The sequence below is a fragment of the Cimex lectularius genome, unplaced genomic scaffold (assembly GCF_000648675.2).
Source record: "Cimex lectularius strain Harlan isolate CLEC.00 unplaced genomic scaffold, Clec_2.1 scaffold87, whole genome shotgun sequence".
Lineage (NCBI taxonomy): Eukaryota > Metazoa > Arthropoda > Insecta > Hemiptera > Cimicidae > Cimex > Cimex lectularius.
Genome location: NW_019392768.1, coordinates 1,335,139 through 1,347,964, shown reverse-complemented (window position 1 = coordinate 1,347,964; position 12,826 = coordinate 1,335,139). Strand labels below are relative to the sequence as shown.

The 12,826-nt window shown below is 33.8% G+C and overlaps 1 protein-coding gene and 1 long non-coding RNA gene across 13 annotated transcripts in view; one reads left to right on the top strand and one right to left on the bottom strand.

The window, feature by feature from the left end:
• Positions 1-12,826, top strand: part of LOC106667815 (protein eva-1 homolog C) — a 618,009-nt gene that overhangs the window by 304,817 nt on the left and 300,366 nt on the right. The window lies entirely within an intron of this gene.
• On the bottom strand, positions 11,674-12,155 carry LOC106667820. Its single transcript, XR_001340654.2, has 2 exons — positions 11,989-12,155; positions 11,674-11,924 (listed from the first exon to the last, which is right to left on the bottom strand). It is a non-coding gene; the product is annotated as an uncharacterized LOC106667820 (long non-coding RNA).

Sequence of the window (12,826 nt, the reverse complement as noted above, 5' to 3'; positions counted from 1 at the left end):
TGATCGCGATAGTCAGGTTTGGCGAATTGGTTTTTGCTACCTCGTCCTCACGTTTGTTACCCTCCAACTTGTCCACTGTCCAGTCAAATATTACCGTTTTTTCGAGTAGCCCCGACTCAGCCCATCTTTCGGGCAAAAGCACGACGATAGGATCCATATAAAGTCTCTCCCTTACAGCCTGCAATGCACTCAGGAAGTTGGTCGATCCGAAGTAGGATGAATGCTTATACTAAGACACGACTCGATGTGCATAGTACACACTGCAAGGAAGGTTTAAAGACCGTGAAGTATACAAAGTGATTCATGAAGTTTCTCCGTAGTACCAGATACAGGACACACCTAACCACCCCTAAGTCCGTGATTAAGACGAGACGAAATTCTGTATTTGTAAGTTTGAGAAACTTATGAGGTAGAGAAGTAGAGATGTGGCAGTGGAGTCGATTTGCCCAGGATCACTAGTTGGTCTCGAGCGAAGAACCAGGTGAGCTAGTATCCTAGTTCTAGAACTGTTCCTAGGTTTTATCATTATTAGTATTTGCAATTTAATTTGATTTAATTTTTGGATAATGTGTAGTGTGACTTTTTGTGTTGTTTTACTGTTGGTTTTTGTGGATGAGTTTACGTCTGTACGTATAATTATAAATACAATTTGTTATCGAAGCTTTCAGAATTGCCCAATAACAAAATTTTCCACCCAAATAAATTTAGTAAATTTTCCTAGGAAATTAACTTTGTTATCATAAACAGGTAATAGTTAAATGCGGGGAGATTTATAGTCGGACATAACGACAATTGTGTGCTGGTAGGGCCAGAAAATATCCTGTTCGTACGCAAACAGATCCCCCTTTCCAGTTACACGTAGTGACAACATGTTCCCAACCCCCTTCCCTATAATCATCCCAAAAACATCCCTCGTCCTTTTTCGCGAAGCTAAAAACAAGCCGCCTTCGCCTAAGCGGAAAACGTGTCCGAAACAAGCACGGAATAAATTAATTTTTGGACATATTGTTTTGGGGGAGGAGGGGATTAAAAGTTTTTACTATTTAGTTTTAAATTAGTTCACATAATTCGAACTACAAGAGAAGAAATATTGGCTCGAGAGATAAAATAAAAACAACGACAAATTTACCCTTTCTGTTGTTTTTTTATTCTCTCCTCACTACAGGCTGTTTCTTCTAGATTTATTGAGAATTAATGTCACTATAAATCTGACAAGAAGGCCGTCTAAGGGCCTAGATACTACTTTTTAATCTGCAAATACAACATTAAGAACAACAACTATTAAGCTATAAAATAAAAGGAAAACAAACCTCTAAAATGTAACTTTTTTCATACAATTCCATTATAGATTAAATAACTTACTTTTGTACAAATAAAATGAAACATTTAACTTCAAGGACGGTTGATTTAGGATTAATTAATACACCATCGATATTTTATAATCAATACTTTCTTTTATAATCAAACACTTTAACTTTGAGTTGGTGTTATATTATTTTCCCTTCTGGCCTAATCGACATACAAGACGATTTTTCTATCATTTTCATCCTTAGAAATTACAATTCCTTAAGAAATTTAAAAATTCTTTAATCTTAATTCTATAAGTCTCTTTGTTTTCGTGCACAAAATAACATCCCTTGCTTGAAATTTTATTTTATTTTCTGAAAAGAAGAGAAATTTTCTAAATTCTGTCTGTCTGTCTGTCTCTGTCTGTCTGTCTCTCTCTCTCTCTCTCTCTCTCTCTCTCTCTCTCTCTCTCTCTCTCTCTCTCTCTGTCTCTCTCTCTGTGTGTGTGTCTCTTTCTCTGTCTCTCTCTGTCTATCTCTCTCTCTCTCTCTCTCTCTCTCTCTCTCTCTCTCTCTCTCTCTCTCTTGAAATTTTATTTTATTTTCTGAAAAGAAGAGAAATTTTCTAAATTCTGTCTGTCTGTCTGTCTGTCTCTCTCTCTCTCTCTCTCTCTCTCTCTCTCTCTCTCTCTCTCTCTTTTCTGAAAAGAAGATAAATTTTCTAAATTCTGTCTGTCTGTCTGTCTGTCTGTCTCTCTCTCTCTCTCTCTCTCTTTCTCTCTTTCTCTCTCTCTCTCTCCCTCCCTCTCCTTCTCTCTCTTCCTCTCTCTCCCTCTCTCTCTTTCTCTCCCCTATTTTCTATCTGGATCTCTCCTGCTTTCTGTTCGTCAGTATTTTAAATTGCTTTTCTATTTTATAATTTCTCTGTTAATGACACACCACCTCTCTCTCTCTCTCTCTCTCTCTCTCTCTCTCTCTCTCTCTTTCTTTCTCTTGAAATTTTATTTTATTTTCTGAAAAGAAGAGAAATTTTCTAAATTCTGTCTGTCTGTCTGTCTGTCTCTCTCTCTCTCTCTCTCTCTCTCTCTCTCTCTCTCTCTCTCTCTCTCTCTCTCTCTCTCTCTCTCTCTTTTCTCTAAGTTTAGTAGTTCTTGTTAAAATCTGGGGAACGGTAGAATTTTCATTCTTTTTCATTCGTTGCATTTTGTTTTTTAACCATGTCTATTGAAAATTAAATAATATTTTTTACTTCTACTACAGTTTAACGCCACAATCATTTATACATCGTTATCATTTATATATCGTTTAAAAAAAAATTACAATTATTCTTGTAATGAAAATGATACGTCTAACAAATACGGCAGCTTTATTATCAAATAACATTGCCTTTGTTAAATGTTTTTTACACTGCACATCGCTTAAGGGGTTTTATAAATGAATAACTTCTTTTGAGGGTGATTATATTTTTTGTTTGTTTATAATTTAAAAATTGTTCATATTGGTGTAATTAAAAACGAAACCGTAGAATAAAATTACATACGTTTCCGTTTATGTTACTTCTGTGTGTGTAATCTTTTATGTAGCTCGTATCGATTGTTGATATTTAATCAATGAGAACAATAAAAAAAAATTCAACCTGAAGCGAAAGACCACAAAGTGTCATAAAACGTCAGCAAGTATCGGCTGTACGGTCAAAAACCTGATTTAGAGGATTGAGTATCGCCGAATTTACCCGGCTAAAATAGGGTCGAGTTTAAACGTCCTATCTTTTATCAAACAACGATTGAAGTGTCTTTGATAAGTGTTTAAGAAACGATAAATATATTTGAGCTAAGCCAATATTCATACATAAGGACTTAAAGATTGGCTGTTTAAAATTAAATTTGTCCTACGATTATCCTCAGTTGGCAGAGGTTTTTTGTTGGTGCATACTTTGTTGGAGATATTATTTTGTTTTCTCATAACAAACCATCTCGAAATTACTACCTTGTATACGAGACCAGACTGAGAGGACCATTCTACATCAATTGAGACCGGGTATAAACCATTTTAAATGAAATCTTTGTGATCGGATATTTTTTTATGAAGGCTTGTTTTTAACAAACCCCAATAACAATTTTATGTATGCAAAGGTGACAATGTATTGTATCCTTTTTAAAAAGATAGTTCCTACTCACGGTAAGTTGTTTTGCAACGATCAAGATGAGCTAAAATGCTCGAAATCCGGATCGTTGAAAAATAACTTACTGTGAGTACGAACCATCTTTTTAAAAAGGGTCTATTTGGTATAGCCATGGGTAGTAACCTAGGCCCGATACTGGCAGACATAATCATGACACATCTACTAAATACAGTCATGCCACAACTTCCTTTCGCATTACCCTTCCTCACTAAATACGTAGATGATATATAGACAGAAGTTCCCACAGATCAAATTCAAACTACATTAGATATATTTAATAGCTTTCACCCACGTCTACAATTTACACATGAAATCGAAAACAACAAAACAATACCATTTTTAGATACACTAGTAATAAAACAACCAGATGGCACATTAATCACAGATTGGTATCAAAAACCAAGAAATACAGATCGATATCTCAACTTTACGTCTCACCATCCTCTTCATACAATAATAAACACGACCAAAGGGTTACTTCACAGAATGATTACCCTAAGCCATGAATCATTCCACCACAAGAACATAAAGATATACAAACAGATCCTCCATAACAATCTCTTCCCTAAACACATAATTAACAGAATAATCAACAACTACAACTCAACACTAACACCTATAACCACCTTCAAAGGTTGAGCGGGAGTGCGCGAGAATTCGCCGGATGCGCAGCGGCTCCTGGCAGACGAGCTACGCGTGGCGAGCAGAAAATGTGGCTTTTTTTTGTTGTCTTCGCTCTTGCATTTTTTCCCCGGGGACCACAATTGGACATCATCTGAACTCGACTGCCTATTTTCACGGAGGGAGATCTTTCTGCACGTCGGAGTGGACAGGAGTTCTGCCTGGAAACTGTTCAACGAGCTGCAAGGGGTAACCTCGTGCCCGCAGAACATTTTCATTTTTATTTGTCCGTTTATTAATTGATTTCTCAGTTATTGCCGGCATAACGTTTATTTTTTTGTTTTTCTAATTTTTACAAAGGGCTTATTCAGCATTGTTTATTTTTTGTTATAGAAAGGATCCATACCTATTTGTTTTATTTTATTTAAATTTAAAAAAAGGAATATTTATATTTTGTTCATTCTTATTTTTTCAACAAAAAAATATAAAAAGAAAAAGGTATTTATTGTATTCACTATTGCTGTAGTATCTTTTTATTTGACCTGAAACAACTGTCCTGGCACCAGGACATTTTTCTTTTATAAAATATTTTTCATTTCCTTTTTCATTTCTATTATACACCATCCACTATTACTAATATAGTTCTATTACTAATATAATATATATAATAATACTACATTAAGTCAATCGAATACAAAAAAAACCAGCTTACATTTCCATGCCATTTATTCAAGGCCTATGACATAAATTAAACACATTTCTCTCGTCCGATAACTTCAAAATAGCTTTCAAAAATTATAAAACAATTCAAACTTTTTTCCAAAATTAAAGATCCCACACCAATAACAAATAAATCTGACGTAATCTACAAGATCAATTGTTTAAACTGTCCGGCAACTTACATCGGTCTTAGATCCCAATATCTGGACAAGAGATTAAACCAACATATCTATGATTGCAGAAATCCCAATCAAAATCCTACAGCACTCGCTACCCACTATTTTGAACACCAACCCAATTTCGACTTCAAAAATCTAAAAATATTACATACACAACAAAACAAATATAAACGTCATTTCTTATAAATTGTTTATATCAACCGAGATCAACACAGCATCAATTACAGAACAGATACATGTAAACTCAGTCGCAGCTACGCCAATTTCATTAATCAAATTCAACATAGATAACATACCTATATTATCACATTACATTCCACACATCAAATATTTTTCATAGTCTAATTGTCCAACAATTTAGCTTTTCTTTTCCTATTTATCCCTTTCTATATAATCTTGAAAGGATAATCTGGCCGAACCATTACCAACACATTTTTTCCCTTCGTCGACTCTTTTCACCTCAAACAAGACGAGCCTTACACAAAAATGTATTTTCTATATCGACTTCCTACCCCACCCCTTTAAAATCCAACGTATATAAACATAAAACAGCAAAATCTCACTGGCACTTTCAACACGACACGCAAGAATGGCACAATTACACAGAAGACAAACACTTTGAGTGAGTAGAAATACTTTGATTGAATATATAAAAAAATATATTTTGCATTGTATAAATTCACTTTTCCACATCCAAAATGTAATTGTAATATGTAAACAATGTTTGTAAATCCCAGGCCTTGAAGGTGATCTCAATAAAGATGGAAACGTTGGCACGATAAAGAAAATGTTTTTCTGAAATTTACATCACACCAGATCGCATCTCACGATTTCTAATCCCAGATTAACGGTCACTAATCACCTCACATTTTTAAAAGGATTGAACACCACACTCACACCATCATTTATCATTCCTAGTGACATTGTATTCTTTCTCTCAATTCTCACGCTTTTTTTATTATTTAATTAATTCTATTATTATCTATTTACTCTTCAAGCTGCTACGTTTTGGCTAATGAAGAGTACTTATTCTGCGGTAGCAGTTATGCATGAAATCTTTTTTTTTATTGTTATTGTGATGGGATAATATTTTATACTTTGTATAACATAATGTCAAGTCGTAGTTATAATTCTTTTATTCTATGCGATTTATTTGGGCAGTGGCTTAACTGGCTCACACATCGTTGAACCGACGTACTATGTACAAAAGAATCATTTGAATATGTGATAAAATGAAGAAAGATCTTAAAATTTTATTAAGATACGCTTTAATCCGGTTTTATCTGTTTCTCATCCTGCTGAAATAACCGTAAAATTCATCTTTCACCTCAAAGGAGCCGACCCTCATAGAAAAATTGGATTTATATCCCTACTTCCTTTCCAAATTCATCAAAACCCAACATAAATAAACAAAAAACATTAATATCTCAATAACAGTCTCAACACGACACACAAAAATTACACGTCTACACAGAAAACAGACACTTTGATTGAGTACAAATACTTGGAATAAACCTAAAATTTCTATACTGTGTATATCATTGTATCAATGCATTTTCACATCTTACGTTTATTTGTATAATTTAAATAATGTTTTTAAATCCCAGGCCCTGAAGATGATCTCAATAAAGATCGAAACGTTGGCACGATAAAGATTATTTTTCTAAACCCACACCAGGGGGGCCGCGGTAGCCGAGTGGTAAAAGCGTCAGACTCTCGGTTAATAAATCCCGCGGTCGTGGGTTCGATCCCCACCGTCGCCTCTGGACTTTTTTCTGACGGCTAACGGGACCGGTGGCCGCAATTGAAAGAAATTGACACGGCACTCATCAATGGAAGGGGCGGGATCGGATCTCAGCGACACTGAATTTGGTCCCAACCCCCTTCAAAAATGAGTTTCTTCGATGGAAGAACACCGGCAGAACGGGGGCTCAAGTTTACATTTGTGTTGCGAGCCCCCCCCCCAAAAAAAAAAACATGTATGGAGCAAGGGATAAAGTACAATTAATCTGTACAGCTCAGCTGCAGTGCTCATGAGAGAACTCCTCCAGTCCCTGGTATCCAAAACAACAACCCACACCAGGCCGCATCTCACGATCTCTAACTAATCGTAAAATTATATTTGATATTTAATTACATCTACGAACCGGAAGGGCGGAAAACAAATCGAAACAACAAAATTTTTAGCTCATGAAGCGGTAATTAAACGGAGACCCCTCGATTCGGGCATTTTACAAACGGGGGACCCCTTGGCGCCCTCTTCAATTTAATTCATAGCCCCTTTGCCCTCAATGGGTTGTACGCCAGGGGGAGAAAATTAAGTCGACTGGAAATGACAAAAGCTCTTTCATTGAAGCTAGTTGACTTCTTGTTATCGGCTCCTTATTTTTTCTCAGTTTTAATTTTTTCCTAAAAATGCTACTATTAAGTCTCATTCTATTGTAATGAAGGTATGTGGTATCTTTTATTCGGACACTGCCGAATGGGACACTGATAAAAAAAACAATATTCAGCAGATCCTTGCTGCGCAGTGGAAATAATACAAATAAAAACGAAATCCGAATTACAACAAAAATGTATATTCCTTTATAAAAAATAAACAAACAAACTCAAAATCTTCTAAACAAAATATAAAAAAATCTCAATCAAAATAATCATACAAAAAAGAATTAAAATATTTTCTTTTGCCAACCTGTTAACGATAGTTCATATGAAGTAGACTCTACGACTGCCTTCAAGCTACTGCACGTTATAGCGAAAGCAGCGCTAGTTTTTCAAACTATTTGTTTGGCAAATGAACTATTTACATTTTTATATAATATAAATCGAAATAACAAATTAATAAAATTTTCTTGACTGAACAATTTAAACAAATAAAAATAAGATTTTTTTTTAAAAATAAATTATTGTTTGTTTGAAAATTAATAAGGTTTACTTCATTGTTAATAATAATAATTTAACTTGAAAATTACAACATAACAAAAAGATAAAAAGTCAATTAACTAAAATTGTCGTGATTTTCATGACAGTATTGTTATGTTAATACAAATATTTAGTAAAACTGAGCAAACCTAAACAGTAGAATTTTTAATCGGGCCATGCTCGTGTCCTATAATCGATTGTTTGAAAACCTTACGATGTTGATGTTTTAGTTTGGATGGTAATTTTGACACAAAAGGCAGTAAAAAAAGGGTAAAAGATGGCGAATTGCAAGTTCATCAATGCAGGAAACACTAAAACACTTTATTTACGACTTTAAGAAAAAATTTGAAACACTCCCCAAACCCCTAGCCTCATGGAAACTAATTTAACAAATGCGTTTTTTATTCCTGAAAACAGTTATTTCATCTTAATGGTTTTACTTATAGCGATTATCAGAATTCATTTTGAAAACGAGCTATCTCTGAAAATTATTAAGTAACTATTCAGAAAACGTGAGATGCGGTCTGGTGTGATGTAGGTTTCAGAAAAACATTTTCTTTATCGTGCCAACGTTTCGATCTTTTTTGAGATCATCTTCAGGGCCTGGGATTTACAAACATTGTTTACATATAACAAATTCATTTAGGATGTGAAAAAGTGAATTTATACAATGCAAAATATATTTTTTATATTCAATCAATGTATTTCTACTCACTCAAAGTGTTTGTCTTCTGTGTAATTGTGCCATTCTTGCGTGTCGTGTCGCGAGTTCCAGTGAGATTTTGCTGTTTTATGTTTATATACGTTGGATTTTGAAGGGGTGGTGAAAGAAGTCGGTATAAAAAAGACATTTTTGTGTAAGGCGTAGGCTTCTTTGATGTGAACTTAGCCAACGAAGGGGAAAAATGTGTTGGTAATGGTTCGGCCAGATTATCCTTTCAGGATTATATAGAAAGGGATAAATGGGAAAAGGAAAGCTGAATTGTTGGGAAATTAGACTATGTGAAAAATATTTGATGTGTGGAATGTAACGTGATGATATAGGTATGTTATCTGTATTGAATTTCAATTTTACAAACAACTATTTGGTATAGCCATGGGTAGCAACCCAGGCCCGATACTGGCAGACATAATCATGACACATCTACTAAATACAGTCATACCACATCTTCCTTTCACATTACCGTTCATCACTAAATACGTAGATGATGTATTGACAGCTGTTCCCACAGATCAAATTCAAACTATATTAGATACATTTAATACCTTTCACCCACGCATACAATTTACACATGAAATCGAAAACAACAACAAAAAATACCATTTTTAGATACACTCGTAATAAAACTTCCAGATGGCACATTAATCTCAAGATTGGTATCAAAAACCAAGAAACACAGATCGCTACCTTAACTTTACATCTCACCGTCCTCTTCATGCAATAATAAACACGGCCAAAGGGTTACTTCACAGAATGATTACCATAAGTCATGAATCATTTCACCACAAGAACATAAAGATATACAAACAGATCCTCCAAAACAACCTCCACCCTAAACACATTATTAACAGAATAATCAACAACTACAACTCAACACTAACACCATCCACTATTACTAATAATTCTACATTAAGTCAATCAAATACAAAAAAAAACAGCTTACATTTCCATGCCATTTATTCAAGGCCTATCACATAAATTAAACACATTTCTCTCGTCCGATAACTTCAAAATAGCTTTCAAAAATTATAAAATAATCCAAACACTTTTTTCCCAAATTAAAAATCCCATACCAATAACAAATACATCTGACGTAATCTACAAGATCAACTGTTTAAACTGTCCGGTAACTTACATCGGTCTTACATCCCAATATCTGGACAAGAGAGTAAACCAACATATCTATGATTGCAAAAAACCCAATCAAAATCCTACACCACTCGCTACCCACCATTCTGAACACAAACACAATTTCGACTTCAATAATCCAAAAATATTACACATACAACAAAACAAACATAAACGTGATTTCTTAGAAATGGTTTATAACAACAGAGATAAATACAGCATCAATTACAGAACAGATACATGTAAACTCAGTCGCAGCTACGCCAATATAACTACTATTTAGTGCCAACGTTTTCATCTTTATTGAGATCATTTTCAGGGCCTGAGATTTAGAAACCTTGTTTAAATTTAACAAATTCATGTAGGATGTGGAAAAAAGTGAATTTATACAAAGCAAAATATATTTTTTATATTCAATCAAAGTATTTGTACTCATTCAAAGTGTTTGTTTTCTGTGTAATTGTGCCATTCTTGCGTGTCGTGTTGAGAGTTCCAGTGAGATATTGTTGTTTCATGTTTATATACGTAATCACCACACATTATTAAGTAAAGGCAATAATAAAACAGCCGCTAGGTGTTTTTATTGCGTGCAGGTTTTCCCGCTTCTTTGTTTGTCAGTTGAACAAATATTTTATTACCGTCAACTTTGGTAAATGAGTTTTTTATAAACAGTCTGGTTACTCCAAGACACTTGATTAACTTTCAAACAATTAATTGAAGAATTTCCAATGTACATATTAAAACGAAATTCATTCTTTAGAAAAATCATTTATAATTTAATATAATCAAAATTAATTATCTAACAAATCAATTTTTTGTTGATGAAGACGATCGTTACTCCTTTCAGGCGATTACCAGACATCATTTGGAAAACGAGCCATCTTTTATAGTGAAAATAATGATAAATTTACATATTGTGTTTTAATTGTTTACAAAATCTACTACTTGTGTGCCAGTAAAATAAATATTTTATTGTTATCAGTTTTGGTTCGCGTTTTGTATCCAATAGCCATTATAGAAAACTTGATTCGCCGCATTAAAATATGATTTGGAACAGATATAAGCGTGCAATCTAACGGGATTAATTTTGTTGTGTCAAAAAAAAGTTTATAGGTCAATATACCCGAAAATATATTTAAAAAATGCATTTTTATTCGGTAAAACGCTAAAGCGTTGACTATCAGCGTTCATTTTGGAATTGAATCATCTCTTGCAGTTTTTGTGTAAAAATAATAATTAAATAGCCGCTTTGCGTTTTAAATAGTTATTCAGATATCGTGAGATGCGGTCGGGTGTGATGTAGGTTTCAGAAAAACATTTTCTTTATCGTGCCAACGTTTCGATCTTTTATTGAGATCATCTTCAGGGCCTGGGATTTACAAACAATGTTTACATTTAACAAATACATTTAGGATTTGGAAAAGTGAATTTATACAATGCAAAATATATTTTATATTCAAACAAAGTATTTCTGTGTATAAATTCACTTTTCCAAATCCTAAATGTATTTGGTAAATGTAAACATTGTTTGTAAATCCCAGGCACTGAAGATGATCTCAATAAAAGATCGAAACGTTGGCACGATAAAGAAAATGTTTTTCTGAAACCTACATCACACCCGACCGCATCTCACGATATCTGAATAACTATCGAATAACGGTCACTAATCTCTACACGTTTTAAATAGCGTGTTAAATCTTGAATTTTTGTTTTCCAGTGCAACAAATATTACATTACCGTCTGCTTTGGGTCAAGTTTTATATCTATTATTTTTCTACACCAATGCACTTATTTCTCAACTTAAAAAAATATTTGAGCCTATTTTAAAGGTTGAAATGTTTGCATTCCTTAAACAAATTTGTAGTTCAATATAATAAAAACATTGCAATCATCTTTTTAGTCAGGAAAACGATAAAGCGTCGAGAATCAGCGTTTATTTTGAAAACGAATCATCTCTTGCAGTTTTTTTATGAAAAAGTAATGGCAAACTAACAACATTGTGTTTAATTGCGAACAACATTTCCTGCCTTTTTGTTTGCCAGTCCAACAAATATTTTATTACCGTCAGGCGAGTTTGTATCCATAATTTCGTTCCACCAATACATTCGACTCTCAACCGTCAACAAATTTATTCCAGCCAGGTTTAAAGCTTGAGTCATTGTCACCTGTGGAAAAACGTATGTAACCAAAAAACAAATTAATTTTTCTTTCACGCTTTAAGGCGACTACCAGCGTTCATTTTGAAACATGAATGTTGTTAGGTAAAAATATTGATAAAACAGCCGCCCCGAAACTTAAATTTTACCTATTACTTACAGCATCTTGTTTGCCAATGCAACATATTTTTAACGTCAGCTGTGGGCTACTACAGAACATTATATTCAAAACATAAAAAAAACCTATTTGGAACAGTTTGAAACCTGAAAAATTTTATTTTTTTTATTCTGTGAAGAAAAGGTTGTAAAAAAAATTAATATTCTAAACTTTTATATATTTATAAAACTCGTAAAGCTTAAAACTCGTCGCTATTTTCCTTTGAATTGTCACATTTATTTAGCTTGAAAATATAAAACACAAATTGATTTTTTTTAACCTCTCTCATCAGTACTGTAAACCCCATTACGTTGCTGTCAACAACAAGAAATTACCAATGATTGAAAAAAGGAGATAAAGGACTTTTCGTATGTCCAATACAATCGGTCAATTTTACAATGTGTGAGCGATAAGGCTGACAGATTTACAACGGACCGACAATGACACATCGGTTCGACAAAGAATTTAGCAATAAATATAATTAATAGTTTAAATTCACTAATTTCGTGGTCCGCTTGACCAATTAATATATTACAATTAATTAAGGTTTTTAGTTGAGATAAAAAGGTCAATGGCACGAGCGGGATTCGAACCCACGATCTTCGGCTTGATACGCCACTGCTCTACCACTTGAGCTATCGTGACCTCGATCCACTCGGACACCAACTTCCCATCTCAACCGCACCTTTTGAATTTTCCCTCCTTTTTGCCATTTTTCAAATGTCGTGTAATCGGATTGGATTCTCGACAAATG